This window comes from Echeneis naucrates, chromosome 24 (genome assembly GCF_900963305.1).
Source record: "Echeneis naucrates chromosome 24, fEcheNa1.1, whole genome shotgun sequence".
NCBI classification, from domain to species: Eukaryota; Metazoa; Chordata; class Actinopteri; order Carangiformes; family Echeneidae; genus Echeneis; species Echeneis naucrates.
The window spans coordinates 13,628,697-13,652,043 of NC_042534.1; the positions used below are offsets into that span (position 1 = coordinate 13,628,697).

A 23,347-nucleotide genomic window follows, 5' to 3' on the forward strand; every position below is an offset into this window, starting at 1 on the left:
TTGGGCTTCATTCATAAGTCATATGGGTGTTACTACATTTTTAATCTTTCAAACAAATGGCCGTGTTTCAATTGCTGCTTGTCAGTTTTGATTTTATGAGTCATTCATAATTAAATGTGTTAGCCTGCAGTGCAGCGCAGTGGATGGATTACTGCACTTTAGCCATGGGCGGGGTGTGAGTCCAACATATGTGTCTCTGTTAGTGGAAGACAAAACAAGGGCTTCCGCATGTGCGTGTCTGCATCTGATCATGGGTAGCTTTCAATTTTGTCTTAGTCATGCCACAGCAGATGTGAACTGAACCAGTCAAAGTAAGTGACACATCTACGATGTTGCAACCGAATCGCTGATTTGAAAATATTTCCTTCAGTTGTTAAAGGTCCCAGCTTGTCTTAATTAGAAAGCAGGTTTGGGTTCTTTTTCACATTGTGTGTAACATCAAGAGCTCAGTCCGCAGAGAAGAGACTGCCTAAAAACAATTGGTAGTGTCATTTGTAATTTTGTCATGTCACTACAGAACTGCTGCCGTCCTTAGCCGTGCTTCAGGCCCAATCCCACACTGAAAGTTACACACTCTTTGTGCTGTTCTTGGTAACCGCAGTGTATCACCACCATCATGTAAAAATCAAAAGAGATGATAGATAGGACATCATGACATTTATTTGGCATGTTAATTTTTCCCAGAAGATCAAACGTCCAGTATCTAATTTTGTCACTTCATTTAAGCTGTTACGGCAAACTCGTATGCAAACAGTTCCTTATTTACACATCCGATAGTAAAAGGAACATTAGCATTCATCTTGAGCTGTGTTGCAGGCCACATGCCAAATACAAAGCCAATATTCATTTTCTGTTGTTTGTGGCTTCTACCAACTCCTGATGGATAAATTACCATGAAAGCTCAATGAGGTGTTTTCTATCACTGAATTGGAGCAATGAGGACCAACTTGACACCAAAATACCTAATATAATTAGGATTTTACCTTAGAAATGATATTTATAAAATCCAAAGGGACACTAATGATCCTAATTTGGGGTCCCATCCTCACGACAAATTTCAAGTTTCTGTCCTACTTCTTCAAGAATTGGGAAAGCATAATTCTTCCTCCCTCCCATCCCTCCCACACACAAATATAACAGCCTCTAGGGGCTGCTAGTGGGGTCTTAGATTTTTTTTTTTAGATGCTATTCCTTCTCTTATTTCCCTTTTTTCCCCCAAATATGGTTGTGTGCCAGGCATATTTTGAAAAAAAAAAAAAAAAAAAAGCAACAACAACAAAGGTTTGACGCCTGTGCAAGATATGAAGCAGCTCAATTCTTCTGACTTGGAAGTACAAAGCATTAACAGCGGCAGCCCATGTGACCTGCCTAGTGGCAGATAAAACAATTGAGCTCCAGACAAACACACACGTTCGGAGGTTTGGTGAGGAGAAGCTGACTTGAAAAACAGCTTAAAATGCTGTTTACTGTATTGCTGTCACTGTATTTTTGTTGCCGTTCAACATGGGAGTGCGTCATGTGTCTCGTGTGTGGGGCTGTGACGCTCCAAATTCCCAGCAAAGCTGTTTGTCCTCCAATCTTCCTTCAAAGCCAGTAACTTCAAACCAGCAGAAGTTTGTATTAGAGCCCAGAGAACTTTGAATTAACCTTGAAAGCAGCCCAATGGATTTGCCTTCCTCCTGACAATCATCATTCAGGTGGGACCCAAAAAAAACAACAACCAAACCTTTTATAAACATACGCACTCTCGTTGTCCAATGAAGTTTCCTTTTTATTTAAATGCAAATAATCATTTGTTTTTGTTTTTTTTTTCTCCTCAACTCTCTGTCAAATTGTCAGCAGACAGATAATCAAACACAGCTCCTGAACAGTTTTTCCTCTGTATTATGTCATTGCAAATTGAATATTATTTCATCCGGATCGTCGGACCGACATCCCCATGGGGTTCTGGTAATGTGAGGATTTCTTTACTTTCACATTCTCAGTATGTCCGGTATTATACTGATTAGGAGATGAATGTATTAAAGAAACCAGAAGCCTCCATAATGAAAATGATTATTAGTTGCAGACATACTAAAAAAAAAAACAACGCGTTTCCAGTCCATTTGAATCTCCTGTCCTGGACTGACGCATATTTTTTTGTGTCAACGAGGAGTTTAGATTAATAGAGTTAAGTGTCCCCACTCCTTTGTGACATTAAGATGTTTTGTGCTCCATTTGCCTGTGTGTAGGGCAAGCAGAACAGACTTCATCTGCCACAGACAGACACCACAGAGAAATCAGAATGTAAAACACTAATTAGCCCTGATCCTGACGAGGGTTCATTACCAAGCCAGCATGAGACTCCACACTCCCCAGATTCTTACTGGTTGACTAGTTTGCAATGGTAGACACAGCATTTCAGGCGCTTAGCGTTGGGTGTGGCAGAGGAATAAAATATCAGCTGTTGCGTGGCTATTTGTGTGTGTTTGTACTGTACAGGTGGCTTGTTTTGCTTGGGACTGAGTGTTTGCATGCAATGGAGCCCAGTTGCAGAGCGGCTGTTTATGGCTAACGTGGAGGAATGCGAAAGAACTCAAATTCCAGCGTAAATGCCCAGCGCCCTGATGGGCCGTTTGAATAAGATTGCGGCTCAGCTGCCCGTGCTCATGTTCTTCACTACAAAGAGAACAGCCACTCTCTGGATGGTCCACTTTAGCTGCAGAGGAGGGCTGTCAATAATCAAGATGGCATATAGCTTATAACACATCATAGTGCAGTGAGAAAATTAACATCTGTAAAGTCAGGTCAGCTCCAGTCACGATTCAACACTGTGAATTGATAATAATGGCCATTTATATTTATCTGTGCCACAAATCTGCGGGCCTTGAACTTTTGATGTCTGTGGTTTCATTAAAGTGAAACAGAAATAAGACTGTCATAAACACAAGTGGTGCAGCTTATTGTGCAGCATTAAACCTTCAGGGTGTTTCTCAAAAGCGTCGGAGAGCATATACTTCAGTCACAGAACCTAACGGAACCTAATTTAAGCAGTTTGGTTTTCTGTCACTGTAAGTTTGCAATGCTATCGCTTTATTTTATAGGTATCCAGTGCAAAACTAAAAGGATGCTGTGTTTATGATTTCACAAGATCTCAGCTTTTAAATGAGTAGTGTAAGTGTAAGCATGTAAAAATAATCACTGCAGCTGGCAAGGTAGAACATTTATTTTAAAATTAAAAGTTGATGAAATATTTTTGCATCTTTTGTTCACACGCCCCCCCCCCAAAAAAAAAACAACAACAACACACTAAGCAGGTGAGCAGGCAAGCAGATAAATCAAGCAGATAATTTGGATAAATTATCCAGGATCATTTGCGTTTTTTTTTTTTTTGGGTCGACTTTTTCAACTTTCGTTATGCTCTCTTCATAGGAGATCAGACTCACAGCATGAGAATGACAGTCAGCCTAGCCTGAGAGCAAGACATGCAAACAGAGCTTCAGCAGAGCGCCAACTCAAGCTGCGTCCTCAGAGTAAAAATAAAAAAGAATCTGCTCGCCAAAAAGTGGTTAGATGATGAATCTCAGTGAAATTGCATGCAAATTCAATTTTCGCTGTGATGATATATTTAGACCCAGACAGCAATCTAATGGTGATATACAGTATTAACGACCACGGTTTTGTTGAATCTCAATCTTTTCTGCACTGGTTGTTCACATTTTAGCTGGCGAATGTTCTACCAAGGCCACTTATTATTTCACATGGAGAAGTACAACAAAGCCAGCAACCAGATAAAATGTAGCTGAAGATATGACGGGAAAAAGACTAGATCATTTTTTGGAAAACACTATTATGTTGGCTTACTGCAGATCTGCAATGATAAATGGAAAGGTAAAGGCCCTCAATCACCTTCTTATTATAAGTTATTGTGTACTGGAGTGCATGAACACAATATTCTTTTGACTCAGTTGTTTCATGGGAGAGATTCTTTTTGTTTGTTTTTGTCTGGGTAGTTCGATGTCAGCAACGCTGGTATCAACATCGTCTTATTTAGACATGAATTTTTCAAGGCAAGGGCAAGCGATGTAAACATTAAATGTGTATTTTCTTTCTTGTGTATCTAAATATTATGAATGGATTAGAAAAGATCAAAATAAAGTGGGAGGTAGTGAAATACTATCCAAGTTTAAAGCATCAAAGGATCAAAAATGTTATTTTCACATTACGCTGGTAGCTAACTTTGCTTGTAGTTTGCAGATACTGGAACTACTTTCTACCAAAGAAATAGTCCCTTTCAAAACTGTTGACAACAAGATCTGTGGAATATCCAGAGGGAAGGTGGCCTAGGTTCTGGAAGGAGGGGGAGAGTTACTGCTGCGTTTTTGAAATGTAATTTTTCAATACTCCAAGCACCTCCGACAAAATTTTACATTTTATTGAGGCGCAGGAAAAAAAACACATCTCAGATCCTGGTTTAACTATTTGGGTGTTAATGGGATGAGTATCAATATTACAATTAAAATGCAACATAAGCAGTGGTTGGGCTGCTACTCACAAATGCATACATTTGATCTTTCACTGTGCAATATATACGCACTTCGTATTTGCACCAGCTTTCCTGTTCAAAGGCAAAGATATTCATCCTGTGGTATAAATATTCTCTGATCCCAACTGCTGCCTCCTTCTTACATGGATCAATGGATGTCAGAATGTCCTCTCTTCTGTCGTTCATTTGCCCATGAAACATTATCTCCGTGTTCTGTGCTCACAACAAGCACAGTGCAATAATTGCGCCCCCGGGTGTCTCAGATAAGGACTCCTCCTTAAATGAAAAAAAAAAAAAATGAAGGGACATCTTGACAAATGCAAAGAAACGCAGTAAAGCTGGAGCTGTGCAGGGACTGTGCACAGCTCCTCTTCAAAGCTAACAATGAGTCATACATATGGAAAGTTTCGCCTCACTTGCAGCACGTCGGTGGCATTGGCATCTTCGTGGACACGCATTTCTCTTGTCATTTTGGAATATCGCGGTGTAATTTAGAAGGTCAGAAGCAAAACACTGAAGTCATGTGTCAAATCAAATTATGTTTTGAAATGCCACATGATTAAAATGCGATTTGACTTTGAGTGTTTATTCCTCTGAAGGCATAGACAGTAACTGCCCCCCCTTCAGAAAAAGACAAAGATTGATAGGACAAGGACTGGACCCCTTCCTTCTCTGTCTTCTCTATTTGACTGTGGAGAGATTTCACCCTTTTGAAATTCACAAAATCTGTTGCTGTGTGCATAATGCATGGATCTTTTTTTTTTTTTTTGGTAGTTCAGTGATTTGGCTTTAATAGGCTTTTAGAACCATCAAAACACAGACCGAGAGGTCACGTGCTGTTGCAGGGAAAAGGGACGCCACGCTACCAGAGCTGGGCTGGAAATACTGTGCTGAACGTGCTGGTAGCATGTCCATGATACATCACTTTCAATTTTTCCCTCACTCTCTCATTTCCATCTCTCAGACTGTTCATTCCCTCAATTTCTCCTCTTTCCCCTTCCTCACCTCTCCTCTCCCTGTTACTAAATGGAAGCCCACTCCTCTGCAGTGGCTGCCTGCCTCCCTGATTTGCTCGCTGCTCAGGGAGGTTTTGCATAGACTGGCCCACTTTCCACTTCTCCCCTCCCCCTTCCCTACCCTCCTCTCCTCTCCTCTCCTCTCCTCTCCTCTCCCTCCCTGCCTCTGGCCCATCATCTTCGCTTAGTTTCACCTGAGCCCTCATCCTCTCTTCCTAACTCTCTCTCTCTCACTCCTCCATTCTCTTTTTTCCCACTCTTTCCCCTCCACTCTCTCACTCACCCTCTCCCCTCCCCACCCTCTCCGTTTTGCTCGCTCCCAGCAGTTTCTCATTTTCCTGTCCAATTCTTTCTCCCTGGCTTTTTTCGTCCTTTATCTGTCTGCAAATCTGTCCCTTTCTTCTGCGGAGTAAAACAAGGAGCTATCAGTCTGGGTCTACCTGGGTTAACAAACCAGACCACTTCACTTCTTTAGGGACGTAAAAAAAAAGAAAAGAAAAGAAGAAAGAGCCGGAGAAAGAGAGGGGGGGAAAAAAAGTCAGACAAATATTGGATCTGAATTCAAAGACGGAGATAAAGCACAAGTGGGGATGTTCACCTTGGCTTGAGATCCTGTATCCGAACTGTGAGGAAGCAGGGAGTGTGTTGCTGTCGAGACGATAGAGAAACAGAAAGCTGACAGTTTGTCTGTGCCGGAGTGTGCAGACCTACTCGTCTCTCTGTTGTTCCCTCCCTTCGACTCTCCCTCCTCCTCGGTCTCATAGCCAAGGCTGTGTATTATCTGTCGTTTGACAGAGCGGAGCCGTGCAGAGCAGAACGAAGAGGAGCGAGCGGACAGAGCGCTGCAGCGCAGGTTTTTTCCCCCCTTCTGTCACTCACGCTGAGCCTGCAGGTGAAGAAGTGCGCACGGGGACACATTCCAGGTGTTGACTGCGAGAGCGTGCATGCACAATCTCCCTGGTCGCCTGCCCAAATACACAAGCAGGCTGCATGGTCATCAAAGGAAAAGCCACTGGGTGATCCTGTCGAGAACAGAAAGTAAAACAATATTGGATTTTGGTTCAAAGAGCCGGCAAGCAAACGAAGACCAGCGGGAGAGCTGCTGCCTTCCTCCGAGTGGAGTCCAGGAGACAAGCTTGAGCTGCGTTTTGTTTGGAGGGAACTGCCGGAACTTACATTTAAAAAGGAGCTTGTGTTGATTTCTCTCTGTTATGGAGTTTGCTGCCGTATCCTGGCTACAGGAAGGTCACTTTTTCTGAGATCATTGCACATCTTTTTTTACTGTCTTTAAATATCCAGTCGGGGGGTGGGTGGGTGGGCGTGAAGCATGCTCCCCAAAGGAACGCCCCAAGAGGGCCAGCTGTTCTGGATGTTGCCTCTAGCAGTGGGATGGATGGTGCTGGGCTCTGCCTGGGGCTCTCCCTCCTCGTCATCAGACCTCCATCTCTTGTCCCCTACCCCCGGAGTCCCCCTGCCCCCTGCCTTGCCCCGAGCTGATCACTCGCAGGGCCCTCAGGGGCCCAGACACCACCTGCCACCTGTGTCCATATACCGCTCCCCAGCCTCACTACGAGCCGGCCACGGTGAGTCCCATCACCACCTATGCGTCTTTCTCTCCCTCCTCTCTCTTTCTGGCCATTTATCATCATGACTGACCAGAGTCAAAAGGAGCCATCTGTAGCAGCCTCTCAATCACTTACTTCTCTCTGTAACTGACTGACTCACTTCTTCCCTCCTGTCCCTCTGTCTTTGTCTGTCTTCCTCACTCTCCCTTTCACTCTTCCATCCACCACAGCACCACGAGCTAACGACAGTTGACAGCAGCTCTGCATCATGGAGCTGTGTATCGTTTATGAGATTATAGGTTTAATTGTCAGTGAAAGGCACTGACAAGCAAAACACCCACAGTGACTCTATCAACAGAGGAGCAAGCAGCTCCTCTGAATTACCATGAACCCACCTTGTAACTGATGATTGATGGCTGGAAGAAATGGACAATGGGTTTCCTCATCCTTAATAAGAGAGTGCTGCTGTTCCCCAGTTTTGTCAGGGGGCTTGTCCTCTTACACATTAGGTCTTTGTTCGACAAAATGCACTATGACATCTGGCTTTTTGAAGTTGACTTAAAATTTAATAACCCTGTTTAAAAATGTCCATGCAGGATTTCATGCATCTGTTATCTCTTCGAACAGCAGCACCAGCTTTTCTCCTCTGCAAATGAATGTGCACACCCAGGAGGGAAGATTAGCGCTGGCGATCAAATGCCTTTTCAATATTGACTTTTGTTTTATAGGTACTTAATGTGATCTATTTGCACCATTAGCTGCTACACAGATATCACTTCAAGGATCTCCGGGCAATGCAAAGTCCATGCATTTTTAACAGCTCTTCTGTATTATCATGGCGCCATTAGGTGGCTGTTATTTCAAAAATGTATCTCACCTCTTTTTATGATCTTGGTCTTGCACAGCTGTGTTGCAATTACCTGTGAAGTCAGAGGATGGCTAAACTGTAAATGCAGAGTGCCCGGCTACTTAACGTGTAGAAGCATGCCTGGTAATTACACACTATGTTGCCCTCAATAACAAACATCAACATCTATATTTAAAAATGGAGTAGATTGCCCTCATTCACCAAATTGATATGGCCCCCACCACTCAAAAGTGAGTTGGCATTTCAAACACATTCATTTGAAATCGTATTTGTATGTGTAGGTTGTCTTTGTAATTCAAAGCGACAGCAAAATTACATAAAAAAAATAAATAAATAAAACAAATGAACTCCTCAACACCACGTATAAACCAAGAGTCACCCTATCCATATTTCAAGACACTGTCTTATCATACAGCTGCAACACTGATGGGTTGAAATATCAAAACAAAATGTCATTAAGGATTCTATTAACATAATGCAAAAAATGACTGAAACAGAAAAATAAAAGGCCAAATTCAAGAGGCAAAATTCTGCGTTTATAGCATCTGGTACAATCTACTGTGGGCCTTTGTACCACACCAGATCAATCAGTCCCTGCGGGGGGATGGAATCTGTTTGAAAAATAAATTTGAACCAGGTCTGTGCTTGACTCCTTTTAACACACTGAGGGCTCATTTTTAGCAGTCTGAGGGCGATTGGAGCAGATGAGCTTGACAGGCAGAGGGGAAGAGCATCTGCATTACTAATGTGGAATGTGCAAACCATACAAAGTACGACAGTCTGAGGTGGCAGCCATTAAGTAAACCATAGGTATGGTGCTTGTTGCTGTAAATCAGAAAGCAGCACACTGATGTCTGCTGTCCTCGATTTTCTTCCTCTCTGTGTGGAGTTTGCTTGTTCTTTCTGTTCCTGTGTGGGTTTCCTCCCATCCTCCAAAGACATCATGTTTGGGTTAACTGGTGACTCTAAACTGTCTGTAGGTCTGAGTGTGAGTGGTTGTTGGTCTCTTTCTGTCTCTGTGTGTTGGCCCTGTGAGGGACTGGTGACCTGTCCAGGGTGACCCCGCCCTTTCTTGGCCCCAGCTCTCCTTCACGACCTGGAAACAGATGAGCGGTAGAAGATGAATGAATGAGTCTGGTTTGGATATAGAACTTTCTTTTAAACCAGAGCTCTATTTTTTTCCATCCGCAGGCTTTAAGCAGGAGGAGTTCTTATTATCAGCCACATTACCGCGCGCATCATATATCACAAAGCCTCACTGTATCAGGTGGTCGAGATTGGTTCTGGTTGACTCTTGTGTAAATTTGCATGCAGAATGTGGTGAGTCAGTACAGATTGTGATAAGAGAGGATAAAATCAGAAGATTAGGAGGCTCGTTACTGTGCGTGAATGTCTGTGCGCTGCCTATTTACAATTCAGCTGCGACAGACGGACCCAGGTTTTGGCGTGACTGTAATTACAGATTTGGAGGAGACCTTGAAAGGAAACATAGACATAACACATACACGCAGTGCAGTGGGAACACACATACTGTGCAGTATTTGCACACACACACACACCTCAACACAAGGAGGCACAATGATGGATGTATAGTCACACACCTTGACAACAATAACACACATAGAGCCAGCTACTAGGGGTGATCCTCTCAGTTAGGGCAAAGCATAGCAGAGGTATTCATAAATAAAGTAATGTGTTTAAAGTGCCATTGGCATGAATATCCAATAACAATTTATTTTTGCTTTATTTTTTTGGTTATGTATCACCCATATATATAATAGCAATTTCAATTCAATTTTCAATTCAATCTCAATTGGCCGTGATTCAATAATTGTATTCAGGATGGTGAAGTAAATAAAAGAATAATGTGTTCTATATGCCTTTAGGTGCTATTTGCTTGATATTGAATCTTTTGATTTGACTAAACACACAAGTAATTCTCCAGTGATTTCTACATTGTATCAAAAATGTCAGTGCGAGTGTATGTGCTCAGGGGCGTGTATTTATGGTTGTGTGTTTATGAATAGAACTGAAATAAACACTTTCAGTATATTTTTCACATTCCCTGTGGCTGCAAGTCAACGTTAAGATGCTGACAACTGACCTACTGTATCAATTATTCAGTATTGAAGTTAGACAAAAATATCTCTGCTGTAACATGGAGTAATTCCATCCACTTCAAGTAACACCACGCCTTGAACGTATGGACAAGGAAAATAGTACAAGTGATAGTAAAAGCATCGTTGCTCTGCTGTAAATTGAGCAGACATTGTTTAAAAGTGAATGAGTCAACTACATTGCAACTGTGAGAGTGGTTTGCTTTGAAGCTTTGCCCTCAGCACTTAAGGAGACTAAAAGAGAGAGAGGGAAAGTGTTTGCGCGCGTGTGTGCGAAGCAGCCGTTTGATGCTGGATCACCTTGCTGAGAGTGGCTTTAGAAAGACCATCCCCCCCTTAGTGGACCTGTGCTGCAAAAAATCTTAAGGTTGAAACAGAGGGAGGAAGAAAGGCTGTGTTGTGTTTTTCTCTGAGGTGAGCTTTGGCTGCATCAAACCCTTCTTTCCATTCACAAATTATCACAGTATTGACATTTTTAGTTTGAGTGTGTTGTTTCTCCTCCCCAGGCCCGTTGTCACAGTGAGGGAAAAGTGGCAATATTGGCACTTAATCTAACTAAAGATCAGGTTCTTCTCGCTGTAATTTAGAATAAGATGAACAAATTCCAATGCAAAACAATTCTTTTGAAACTTTGGCTGACAGTGTATGTGAGACTGTGGAAGGATAAACATATTTTAATATGTCATGGGCTCCTTTCAGGTATCCTGTGTAGAATGAGAGGACTACTTCACAAGAGATTTGGAAAATTTGGTCATGTCCTCCTCGAGGATGAAGTATAATAATGTGACGGCGATGGTAGTGAGGCCTTTAATCTCTTTGGCAGCTTCGGCTTGAGCGTGTTCATATCCTGACATTAGCATCTAACTCAAAGCCCCAATTGCATCGATGCAGAATCACTACCATGACTGTAACCTTCCAGACTTGGTATCACTGGAAGAAATTTCATCTATTCGTTATCTTCCCCTCCATCTATCTTTCTACTAATTGGACCCCTGTGGACGCACTTGCATTGAAACCATTCGGTCGGGGCAGATTCTATTTGTATAGCAGCCATGAAACCCTACAGTTTCTACATTTGGCAATAGTGGCAATGAGAAAGTTCCCTTTAAGAGGCGAGAACCATTGGCCACAAGTGACTGCATCAAATCTCTGGCTGCCAGTGTAATATGCTTCCAGTAAAAAATGCTAACTGTGACATGGTCACTATTACCCCAGAGTATACGAAGGGCAATAGTTGAAATAATTTTTCACATTGTGACAGGGGCAAATGAAATAATTGCAAATTCATATGGTAAAAGTGTCTGTTTTCCTTCTCAGTTGGTTGGAGTAGCTGGTGGAGACATGTCAACATACTGGAGCGGTTTGTGTTGTCTCAGCTCGTGTTACAAAAAATGCATTTGACCTCTCAGTCGCCTGTAAAATATATTGGGCTGCTGCATAATAACTTTTCCCACATGTAGCATGTATATAAATTACTCCAATGAAGCAGGAGCGCTGTATGCTTTGTGTTGCTGTGTACATTGATAAGGTGCATAAGTGTGCGCAGCACATTGACTTAAATGACATTGCCCCGTGGCCATTCATGATGGGAGCTGAATTAGATGGAGGGGTTGGGGGGGGGGGGTTGGTGAGAGATTGAGAGATTCCTGTGGATGGTCTTGGTCTTGTGCACATGACACAGCAAGCTGAATTCTCATTTGCAAAAACATTTCCTCACCTGCCTTCTTTCCCTCTTTTTGCTGCTCGTCTTGACTTCTTGCCCTCTTTTATCTTTATTGTTTTTTTGTTTCTAGCTACTCCTTGTTTATACTTGGGACAGCAAATCAATAAGAAGAGCTCTTTACGGGACTTAATAATGTGGTTATTTTTGGTTTTTTTTTTTGCAATCTCTGCCCCTCTTTTTTTGTCCTCACAAGCTCTGGTGTTCTATCTTACCAACAGACAAGCATTTTTTCTCTGGCTGCCAGAGTGAGGAAAGAGGAAAGGAGAAGAGAAGCAGAGGAGCGTATGAAATAAAACAAAAACAATGTTGAAAACGTTAATGAGGTGACGGTGACATCGCGGTGGCTCCTCTCTGCATTTCCCTCTCACCCTGACCTTTATCTCGCTTTTATGCCTGCTCAGCTCCAGCCTCACTTTTTACCTTCACTCCTTTCTCTCGCTGACTTTCCCCCTTTTCTAATAGTTCTTCTCTTTCTCATCGTATAGATAAACATCTTTTGTTTCCTCCAAAACTCTTTGCTTCACCATTCATCTTTCTAAATCAGCTTGCTCTGCAAATACAACCAGGAAACTGTCTTCACAAACGCCTCCATCCTCCAGGAGCTCAGTGCCTGCTTTTATACGCCCTCCTTGGTCACTCCAGCCTTAGGTTATTAATTATATTTATGCTCTCTAGCTGATCTAATTATGTCTGTGGCTCCAACAGAAAGTAGTTGAACACATTTCATAATTATCCATCAAATGATTATTCATTTGAACAAACCCCCACTGATTGTAGCTCTATCCTTGATGCAAATGTATAATCGGATGTGCATGAACTGAACCAAGATGATGCATATCTGATACTTAATATTTCATTCCTTTCATATTTTTCAGAATAATTCTTAAATTAAATAATTTCTACTTTCTTTTTTTTTTTTCTTTTCTTCATTTTCAGCCATTCCACTAATGTGGGCATAGTAGAATAGTTACACTTTCTACTGTTGACCCCAGAGCCAATTAGTCTAAATGGCTGTTCCCCTTGTGTCACATCTGTCTCTATGGAGACGGCAGCAGCATCTCCACAGACTTAACAGGCAGAGGTCATGAACCATGTTGGATGCAACCTACAGTGACATCACACGGTTAACTAATAGGTAGCTCACTGGTCCTCACAGCCATTAGTGACTTCTCACACAGATCATTATTTAGAAAAAGTAGTACGGACACATATCGAATGTTTGATCTTATTCATGTCCGGGGAAGTCACTGGGACATTACTTCCATTGAGGACTGTGACCTTGAAGGGGTCACAGAGAGGGGATTAATGATTCATATAATGCATAGAAAGGTAACACCCCCCCACCACCACCATCCTGTCACCGTCTCATCGTGTCACACTCACACCGCTCTCCTGGAGGTGTCTCTCTGCAGTAATTTGCACTTAGGTGATTGATTTTTGATTCCCTGAGAAAGGCTCTTTGAAAAATAAGGAAATAATGTGAAATTAACAGTAAAATGGGGCACTTCCATCAATAATGATTAATGTGAGTTATTTTTATTTTAAGAGTTAATGGGGTGTCTTAATAGTGTAATGGTATAGTGTAAAAATTAAGTAGGAATTATAATAAATATTTCAAAGAGAAACTAAATTAATGGTTTTCATAATGAGGTCACCGAAGTACCAATTAGTCTGTATATGATCTGTACTTTGGTCAGTAAAGCATCGAATAACTACATCTGTGAAGTGTATTTGGCAATTTAGATGGTGGCATCATGTCAAAAGTGGTGTTATAACTCAGTGTTCCAGAGATGGGACAGAGAAACAACACACACACAAAAAAATAAAAACTCAAACTGTTTTCAAGGAGACATGCACAACCACTGGATAATTCACCCCCCCATAAATATTTTTACAGCCAAGTAAATATAATATTTGCAATCCCTTCCATCTTGCCCTGTAAGGACTGAATAAATATCTTTTGCTCTGCCATGTTTCCAATGCAGATATCTTTTTCATTGTTGTTTATCACAGTGGAAGGGAGAGGGGAAAATTGCAGTGGTTAAAGAAGAGTGGCAAAGTAAAGTGAAAGAACAACAGAGAGGGAGAGACAACTATGTGGAGGGAGAGAGAGATAGTCGAGCAGAGCCAGATGAAAATGTGAGGAAGATGGACAGAGAGTATAGGTAAAAGAAAAAAGGGGTACAGCAAAGAGGTAGACAGAAAGAAAGATTGGGATATCCTCTCTGACCCACTCTAGTCCAGGCTAAAGTAGCTAATGGGCTTGCCCAGATGCACCGAGTGGATATTGCGTTGGGACTTCCTGCAGTCCCTCAGCAAACAGACGGTCAGAGTTGGCTAAGAGGCTTGCTGGCCAGGCAGAAACATGATATCATCTTGCTAGCGCCACTAATATGGACACGCTACCATCCAGAAAGACAGAGAGAGACACGCAGGGCCAGGGCAAGTCGGCATGAACCCAATTTTGTCAGAGGCGATGAAGGAACACCTGTGGGGAGAATTGATTGGGGAGGCTGATGGGTCAATGAATGTGCTCTGACATGCACAGCCTGCAAAATATCGCCTAGTAGGATGCGTCTGAAGAATGGCAGAATTCACATTCATGTGTCATGGCATCGCAGAGTAAAATCACGAGGAGAAAATGTTCTTTCCCACATTGTTATCCCGCCCTCCTGTTTTATAATGAGTGTTACAGCTTGTGCTGCTGTGGAGGGCAGCAGATTCGTGGATACGGGCACAGCATAGCCATTCAAAATCCTCAGCAAATCGTCAAAACCTAAACTTTTTTTTTTTTTTGTGCAAAGCAGTTGAGCAAGCAAAGCCGTCATTGTAGGCCAAACTTTTTTTGGATTGTGTGAACTCTTTCTGAACTGCATTATAATTTTACATACATACAACAAGGACGGACACACCTGTCATGCTGCCAAACTGTTACCTCCGCTTCAACGGTGAAAACAACTAAAGTGTCTTGGTTGGGGGGGGGGGGGGGGGGGGTGAACAACACCCTCACCTCCCTGTTTTTGGTCCAGATGGAGACCCCCTGTTGCATGTCACACCTCTTTAATCAGCCATGCGGGCTGATTAAAGGCACCAGTTACTGATGCTCGATGAATTATGCAAGCTTGTCACAACTTCCTAATAGTTTTCACATGAAAAAAAAAATAAATAAATAAATACATAGTTGAGCTGATTTATATTTAATGTTGCATTCTTTTTTCTTTTACTTCAGACATTTGCTTTATACTTGCACATTTGCACATAAATAAGTGTTAAAGTCACACAGCAAGATACAGTACAAATCTCTGCCACCCAGCCACAACCCCTGAGTGCACAGCACCCCAGACTATACACACACACACACACACACACCCACTCCCATACACACCACCAGCACTCCCTCGGAAATCATTAGCACTCTCTGATGGGCAATATTGTGTCATGGTCGGTCAGAAGTTTAAGAGAAGGTCAGAGGGCGTGAATGTTTTTCTTCCCCCACTCCTTGACCTCTTGTTTATTGTGCACAGAGCTGCCTTGGTGTAACTGCCTCTCTCTGCTGTGCTGTGTACATTCGCAGTAAGCCGTGTATGTTTTTTTTGTTGTTCATTTTGGTGCAATCCTGAGTGTAAAATAAATGGATGAAATTAACATAAAACGATGTGAGAGAGAAGGGAGGCACACCTCTCCTTTCCCCGAGTCTTGCATAACAGGTTGAGCCTCAGCGAGCCTTAACCTGTGATTCAGCCTGTTTTACAGGGCACTTAGTGGATATGGATAATTCATATGGATCCCAAAAGCCCCCTTGTGCACTGTAGATGTAAACAATATATGGTCCATATTTGTCAGAATGAAGAGTGCGAGGAGCAATTCAGCCTCGCTAGCAGGATGAAACTGCACCCTCCCCGCTTGAGTAAGATTGATTAGACGCTCATTACTCTGTACATGCCTGCGTCAGTGTGTGTGTCTGTGTGGGTGGGAGTGGGTGTTTCCTTGCTTTCATTTGTCAACTGCTCAAAAACAGACCAAAGGATTAATCACAGCAGTGATAACATGCCAAGCTATTATCTACATTGCTTCACATGAGGATGCTGACTCTGGCTTGATATTGACCATGTGGATGGGCGTGTGTGTGTTAGGGTTAGGTGAGAGAGCGAGACAGTGCCGCCTCTGCATGTACGTAAGAGCTCGGCCAAATTCAAGACCGTTGTGCCTCATGTGTCGTGTTGCCCCATGTGTGTGTTTGTCTATCCTCCTGTCCTTTTGTCTGCAATGTGCCGCCGCCACTTTTGTGTGAGGAGCAGATTGAATTGTAGACACAGGCGACGGCTTGTGATTGTAGTCTTCTTGTAGGATGCAGCTCGAAGAGTGAACGCAATGAAGAGAGGTCTTTTTGTGATTTATACATTATGGATGTAAACAAACACGCTGCAGCTGGTGCTACTGTATCTACGCCTGGAGATGAGTCACCCCTCACCTACCTCTTCTCGTTCGTCAGTCATCACCCAAAATCATCATCTCTACTCTGTGATCTGAACTTGATGATATTACCACTCGCTCACTCACACACACACACACACACACACACACACACAAACCCCTCCTTCCTCCCTCCCTCTAATTGATTTTCTCCTCTCTATGGCTGTCCTCTAGCCACCACATTTGATCTTTATTCCCCTCTTACCTCTGCCTGCCCTTATCTGTGCTGACTGTAAACTAAGCAGATTTATCCAACAAAAGGCTTTCCATTCCATTCATTCAACAGTGCAAAATCAATCTGTTTTGCCAGCACTCTCTACCTATGTGTCTTACTGCCAAATATTCTTAGTTAATAAAAGTCAATAAAGGGCAGCTAAAAATATGAACAAATTAAAAGAAAAAGCATGCGGTATATTTGTTATGATTTAAAATGTATTTAATCAAACTGTATTTAATCAAACTGTGTTACACCTCCCTTGGATATTTCATATGGATTGAAATAAGTCTTTTAATGTAAGACATCCTTGGAGGAAATAAGTATCTTAACAGTAGTTGTGTGGGGGGGGGGGGGGATGTCAAAGAGAATGTGATTAAAAATTGAAAGTGAATGAAAACATGAATGTACGTAGTACCAGTTAACACTATAACAAGCAAGCAAGCAAATCAGAAAAGAGCTCCATTTTAAGATATATATACTACCTAACATGAAAATACAGACCTGACTAATACGAGCAACGGTCAAATACATTAAACCCTAGTTATCATGAGTTATTTGCTCATTTATGAAATTTATGCAAATCCATTCTAAATACATAAATGCTAAGTGATGATAACAAATAAGTTGGGAAATGAATGATCTAACTCTTTGTATAACTGCACCGCAATGATGGTGTAGATTTATATAACTCACTACCAAGAGATTAAACCGTGCTGTGTTTCAGTCTTTCAAGTACACTTGGTTTTACTTGAAAGACCTGGCCTTAGAAAAAGAATCATACAGTACAGATTACATCTCTGAATGTGACAGAGAGAGAAGGCTTATCCTGATACAGTATCACTATCCCAGATCCATAGGCGTTAGCATGCGGCCATGTGTCGCCTGAATGGAATTCAATACTGATGCCCACGCGTGATTTGTCACCAGCGTTAATTCCACAAACCAACATCCCAAGCCATTCATTCTCATAAATAGCGTGTGTTCTGTTTATATCTATATCCCTTGTCTTTCCATCCTTTTGTCTTTTCATCGTTATCTCTTGGTTAATTCTTTTGTTTTATCTCTGCTTTTCTTTGAATCCAGCCCTCTGTCCAATCTGCTCTCCCCCTCTATCTCTCTCCCTTTCTCTTCTCTCTTGCTCTCTCTCCCTCCATTTTGCCCTCGTGCCAAATTGCAGGCTCGGGCTACGTTGAGCTGCATTTGTGACAGCGTCTGAGCGAATTAACGCAGTGCTGTCACTGTGTGCAGACATCTAGGACACCCAGCAGAGGAAAAAAAAAAAAAAGGAGAAGAAGTAGAAAAAAAAAAAAAACGCAGCCCCCGTTCTGTCTATCTGGCCAAGCCGGAGCAGAGCTTATCAGGCTCTGCTAGAGGAGAGGAAAGAGAGGCGGATATTCACCCCACTGCAATGCCAGAGTGCACATATCAGTGCCAGTCCAGGCAACGCCATCGAAGTTTTCAAATGTCAAATTTGTATGTGTGTGTGTGTGTGTGAGAGCGTGCGTTTTGGGCTCAAATAACAGTTGTACAGTTGACTAAATTAATGGTTCAGTTGACCTTAATATCCTCAGTGTAGAACGCCTCTCCGCATCTCAGCTTCACTCACTTCCAGAAACAGAAATACGTCCTCGTCAACGGCAGTACGCAAGGTATGGAAACTTTTTCGCCTCCACAATTCCTAAGTGTGATTCATGGTTCTCTGAAGGAGTATTTCACATTGACAAAATATTTTTGAAACTTTTTTCACATGTACCCTTCAACAAACATATTAATCATCACCAGTTGTGATTTTGTTCGAGAAGCCCAATCAAGGGTCTGCAGACAGAGGGCGCATGTTCTAACTTTATTATCCTTGTCCTTAGGATTAATTTCCTTATTGTTACTGGTTCTGGGCAGTGATCCTTAGTGAAAAAACAACATCTAATCTAACCTTTAGCAGAGGAACTGGCGTAATTGATGAGCAAACGGAGGTGATTATTGGAGCTGGCATTGACTACAGAATACTGAAGTGCCGTATCGATCCTAATGGTGGTTGCTGATGAAGTGAAGAGGCTCACTGGGAGATGTGTCCTGGATGAGGATTCAATGAGCAGATGGGCTTTCATTGAAGGCTTAAAAGCGCTGTCCAGTGGGTTTGGCTCAGACCTCTGGTGTTGACTTGGCTTAACATTTTGGCTAATTGGGCCTTTTCTGTCAATATTGTACATATTAGAATGTATGGACAATATTGACAGTAAAGAGCCTCTCATGTCATTTGAGAACAGGAGTTATGCTCCATTATTAAAGAGAGGTGGCATCTCCTGTAGCAGACAGCAACAAAGTTTCCAACAGTTTGCCCTTTTAACCCTGTTAGTGTTGGTGTGTATACTGAAGGGAGACAGCTAAAATGAGAACTAGCATTTCTGGCACAGTGCAGGATTCACAAATTGCAGCATTCTCGGAGACACCAGGATTTCAGCGTTTTTAGTTTTGCTGTTGGCAGCGTGACATCTTCAGAAATGCTGGGATAAGATAAGAGCCGGAAAAAACAGAAACTAGCAGAGTGGACAGGCGATTTTCCAGCCAAAACTATCAGACTCGAATCTAAAAGGAAGCCATTTTCCTCTCTCGGTGCTCTTCTTCCATGTGCGCACACATCAGTGTACATGCTTGTTGCCACATACCAATCAACCATTGTAAGGGTGTTCTAAATCACCTGGTATTTATTTTGTCTGGAGTTTGATGCAGAACAGTGACCATTAAAGTATCTCCAGTTGTCTAGTTAGGCCACTGTGAACAGGAAGCAAAGAGCCTATCACTTTGCCCATTTATCTTCCTGCAGCTCTCAAATGGAGTGGAGACATTCAATTTAAAGTGTAAGGTCTGGTAGGAGCTCGGGACTTCCATTAACTCAGTCCCTGTGAAGTAGTTGGAGAGGTAGAGCATCAAAGAACTTTAATTATCCTGCCCCGAAATGAGAGTGACAAAGTGATAGAAGTAAGGCAGAAAAAAAAAAAAAAAAAGTACAGCAAGAGAGATGGAGAAAGAGAGAAAAGGAGCCAGGGAAATAAGAGGTGCGAGGTGTATGGATTATCTGCCATAACATTGGCTGATCGGCTTTATTCTCTGCCTCTTTGCTTTTGAAGGACCCTCAAGGTTTTAAATTGCTTCCTTGCTTTCATTATCTGCCGTTTGATTGGATTGCGGAGCCCTGCTGAGGTATGCCATCAGGAAGTAATGGGCAGATCTAGTTGCATTATTATTTTATTTTCATTTGGTCTTCACCCTAGATAGCAATTCACCTCCAAAAACTGGAATATATTCGCAGCTATTAATAGCTTTGATCACAGCGAGAAAGACGGGAGGCTGCAGCGCGGGCGAAGCATGTAAGAACGAAGACCATATAGAAGCAAGGAATCTTTGGGAAGTGCAGGAAAGGAGAGGATTTCAGGATTGTGTGTTTTCATGTGAAATTATGAATGCAGAAAGCAACATCGCTCCTCGCTTTTTCGTTTTCCTTTTTTTTTTTTTTGAGTGAGCCGGCAAAGAGCAATAGTGGCACAGACATTCGGACAAAGTGGAGCAGAGGGCGGTCTGTGGGAGCTGGGCGGTAAAGGTCAGGGACGGGAAGATGGCTCGAGCACAAGGACATAATTGGCTAGGCAGCGAGCCCATTCAGCACACGCACACGCACAAAGTCACACAGAAAGGTTGGTGATGGTGGTCTATTGTAGCTGGAGGGACAATTGGAGCCAAATGAGGGAATCAGAGCCACTGGAGAAAAATGTAGAAGTCTTGAAAAGGATTGCTTGGTTCTTTGTATTATGCCCTTCATCATCTTCTCTTTTTTTTTTTTCTTTTATTCCTCAACAAATCTTAAAGATCCTTACTGCACGTATTTCGGTCCTGCTCCCTTCTTGTGTCTCAGGTCCTACAAAATCCCCACTCACACTCGCCATTTTTTTTTTCATATCCAAATCAATTTTTGAGGTTTCACTCTCAGCAATATTTCACTTTCGTCATCAAAACTTTAATGCAGTTCCCTCTCTTTTTTTTTCTTTCTTTTTTTGTCTTTGCTCTTGCTCTTTCTCTTGCTCCTCCTCTACCCAGACATCGGGAAGAGGAGGGGGGGATTCATCACTTTTAGACTTACGCTTTTTTTCTAAAGTTACACAATTGTTTTATCGGGGACTTGCAGGAATCTGTTGGCACCTGCTGTCCCTTCTGGCGCTGCCGAGATGGCATTGATAGCTTTAGCAGTTCTCATTTGCATCAGCAATGAGCAATAATAAAATCCTGGATGGGTAGTTAGGCAACAGAAGCCATGACATTCCTTCATCGCAGGCCCACTCTTGTCTCACGTGCATTGCCAAAATCATGGCTTTCGCAGCTTCTGGGACATGCGGCTATTTCCACATCTCATATATGAAAGCACACGCACATGCATGGAGAAGCTCACGTGGGCAGACACTCGACTATGACTAAGTCTTGCATCGTAATGAACACTCTGATGCCACAGCAAAAGCGGTAAAAATGACGTTGGGAATCTGAGAGATTAGGGTTACAGGCACTGAGTCAGATGCCTATCAAAAGAATTAAACTCTTGTAATAAAAAATCATCCTTGGGCGGCGTGGAAGTGGTTGGGTGGCAGCGTGTTGCGTATATATCGCCGGAGACAGGCTTTACTTTGGGGTGGGTGAGGCGGTTGGCCCAATCAAACTATCCACGGCACTGATTCAATGTGACTGCTGAAAGTGGTGGTAAGTGAGAAAATAGTCAAACTCTCATTGGCCACGACTCTGTGATAGCTCTCTCAGGCTTTCTCAAGGACACGGTGCTGGGCCCTTCCCTTCTTTTTTTCATATTGCTGTCTGGGTTACAGTGACAGAAGAGTGCAGTAATCTTTTCCTATATATATATATGTATATATATATATATATATATATATATATATATACATTTTTATTTATTTATTTTTTTTCCCCTTCAAGACGTTCTCTGCTCATTGCGCGGCTTTCAATCAACTACTGAGAGTTTTAATTGGTCCGTGGGATGATCCAGTGAGCTGAGTTTAACAAATGATTTTATGTTTTAGTTGAGAATGAAATTGTCCAGCACATAGATGAATGATGAAATTGAAAACGCCTCTCCACCTTTCATGTCTTTATCCCGTCCTCCATCAAGGCACTTCTCCTCCTGGCGAGAGTGAGAGAGATGAAATAGACAAATAGGCAAAGCATTCGCAGTCATTCCCTGCCTGTCACCTTTTCTCGCGGGAACTCTTTTTGCATCAGTGTAATGTTTTATTGATTTATCGGCAGCATGAGAATGATCCATTTATCCCCATCTCAGACAGAAATATGAGTGCCGTTTGATGCGTTCTGGCTGAATAATCCTGGTATTAATCGAAGCCAAGACGTGTCAAGAGGAGGCGATTGGGTTTTTGGAGGTATGCAGCAAAAGTGGGGTCCGAATAAGGCCATTTGGTGCTTAGAAGGCAACAAGGGCTTAGCAGAGAAGCCCTGAGCCCTGATGCTACACATTGGCCCCAGCACAAAGTAAAATCAACTTTGAACCTTCTCAAATGGATTACAAAGAATTTGTTTATGTCATTTATAAACACTGAGCAATACAAAATAATTATTTATGAGTTTGTAGGGGTGGGTGTTTCACAGGTTACATCACTGCCCTGTAGCATTGTGGTTTCCGATGAGTTAAATGTGGCATTTCAAGGAGCTCTAAGTGAAATTTAAAATGGCGTTTGTTTAATTAAAATCCCAGGCGGTGTTTTGGGGGCATCAGATCAGTGTTTGAAAGATCCAATTAAAGTGTTTGGTGAGAGAGGAGCCCTGTTGGGTTTCTTCTCTGATAAGCGAAATACCTTGCAGCCAAACCTGATAGTGGTGATAGCACATAATGAGAAAGGACCCTCAGTGCTACACAGGGCTGCAGCCAGACAGCAACTCTGGCTCCGGCTCCTGACACTCCTGTGGTTCCTACGCCGCGTTCCAACTTCTGAAGCCCAGACACTCCTACTTGTTGTGATTATCTGACGGCATAATCAGCATGTCTCTGGGAGAGAGCGAAATATTTCGAAGCACTGTAGCATCCTTCATTTTCAATGAAACCCGGTTATCATCAAATTCTGTGCAGATATGCTGGAAAACAAACTGAGATAAAGGGAGACAAGAGATTTCTTTGGAGTTTGTTTGTTAGTCTAATCTCTCCCGCTTCGTTTTTCAAGCTCAGATAACTGTCTAAATCTTTTATTAGATTCTGAGGAGGCTAAGAGAACCACAATCTTGATGGGATAAAGAATATTTAGCAATCAACAGTTTTTTTTTTTTTTTGGTTGTTCCAGTAATGCTGGCATAAATGACTGCTCATGAGTAATTGTTCTTCCTCACTTGTTTTTACATACAAACGCAGCTGGCCAGAACGAGCAGGACAGTTAGTCATGGGAGGCCAGCGTAGTGGACGTTTGTGTGTGAAAATATATTTCAGGGTAATGGGATGTGAGGCTTCATATATTCCCATTTCTCCGTGTTTGTTTCCCTGTCAGCCAGCCACATTAAGAGTTTGTTTCCCCTCACTATGCCTCGCTCTCCTGCCACCCTTAGTTACCATGTTAGAACCCCGTATTTCGCCTCACTGGCCCCTTCATCTCATCACAATAGAGCACTCTTCAATGGCCATTAGTGAAGCAACGACCATAGTGTAATGTAAATATTTGCCTGGGGCTGTTTTATATGGAAACCACAGCCAACTGAATAAGTATGAGTCTCTGATGAAATTTATACTTGCAGGCTGCTTATGCAAAACATGCACCTGTGCACGTGCTGGCAGATGCACCTGTGTATTCA

The 23,347-nt window shown here is 42.4% G+C and overlaps 1 protein-coding gene across 1 annotated transcript in view; it reads left to right on the forward strand.

Annotated features, from left to right (window-relative positions):
• The window catches only part of nrxn3b (neurexin 3b), a 264,830-nt gene that overhangs the window by 156,028 nt on the left and 85,455 nt on the right, over positions 1–23,347 (forward strand). The gene's annotated exons all lie outside the window — the stretch shown is intronic.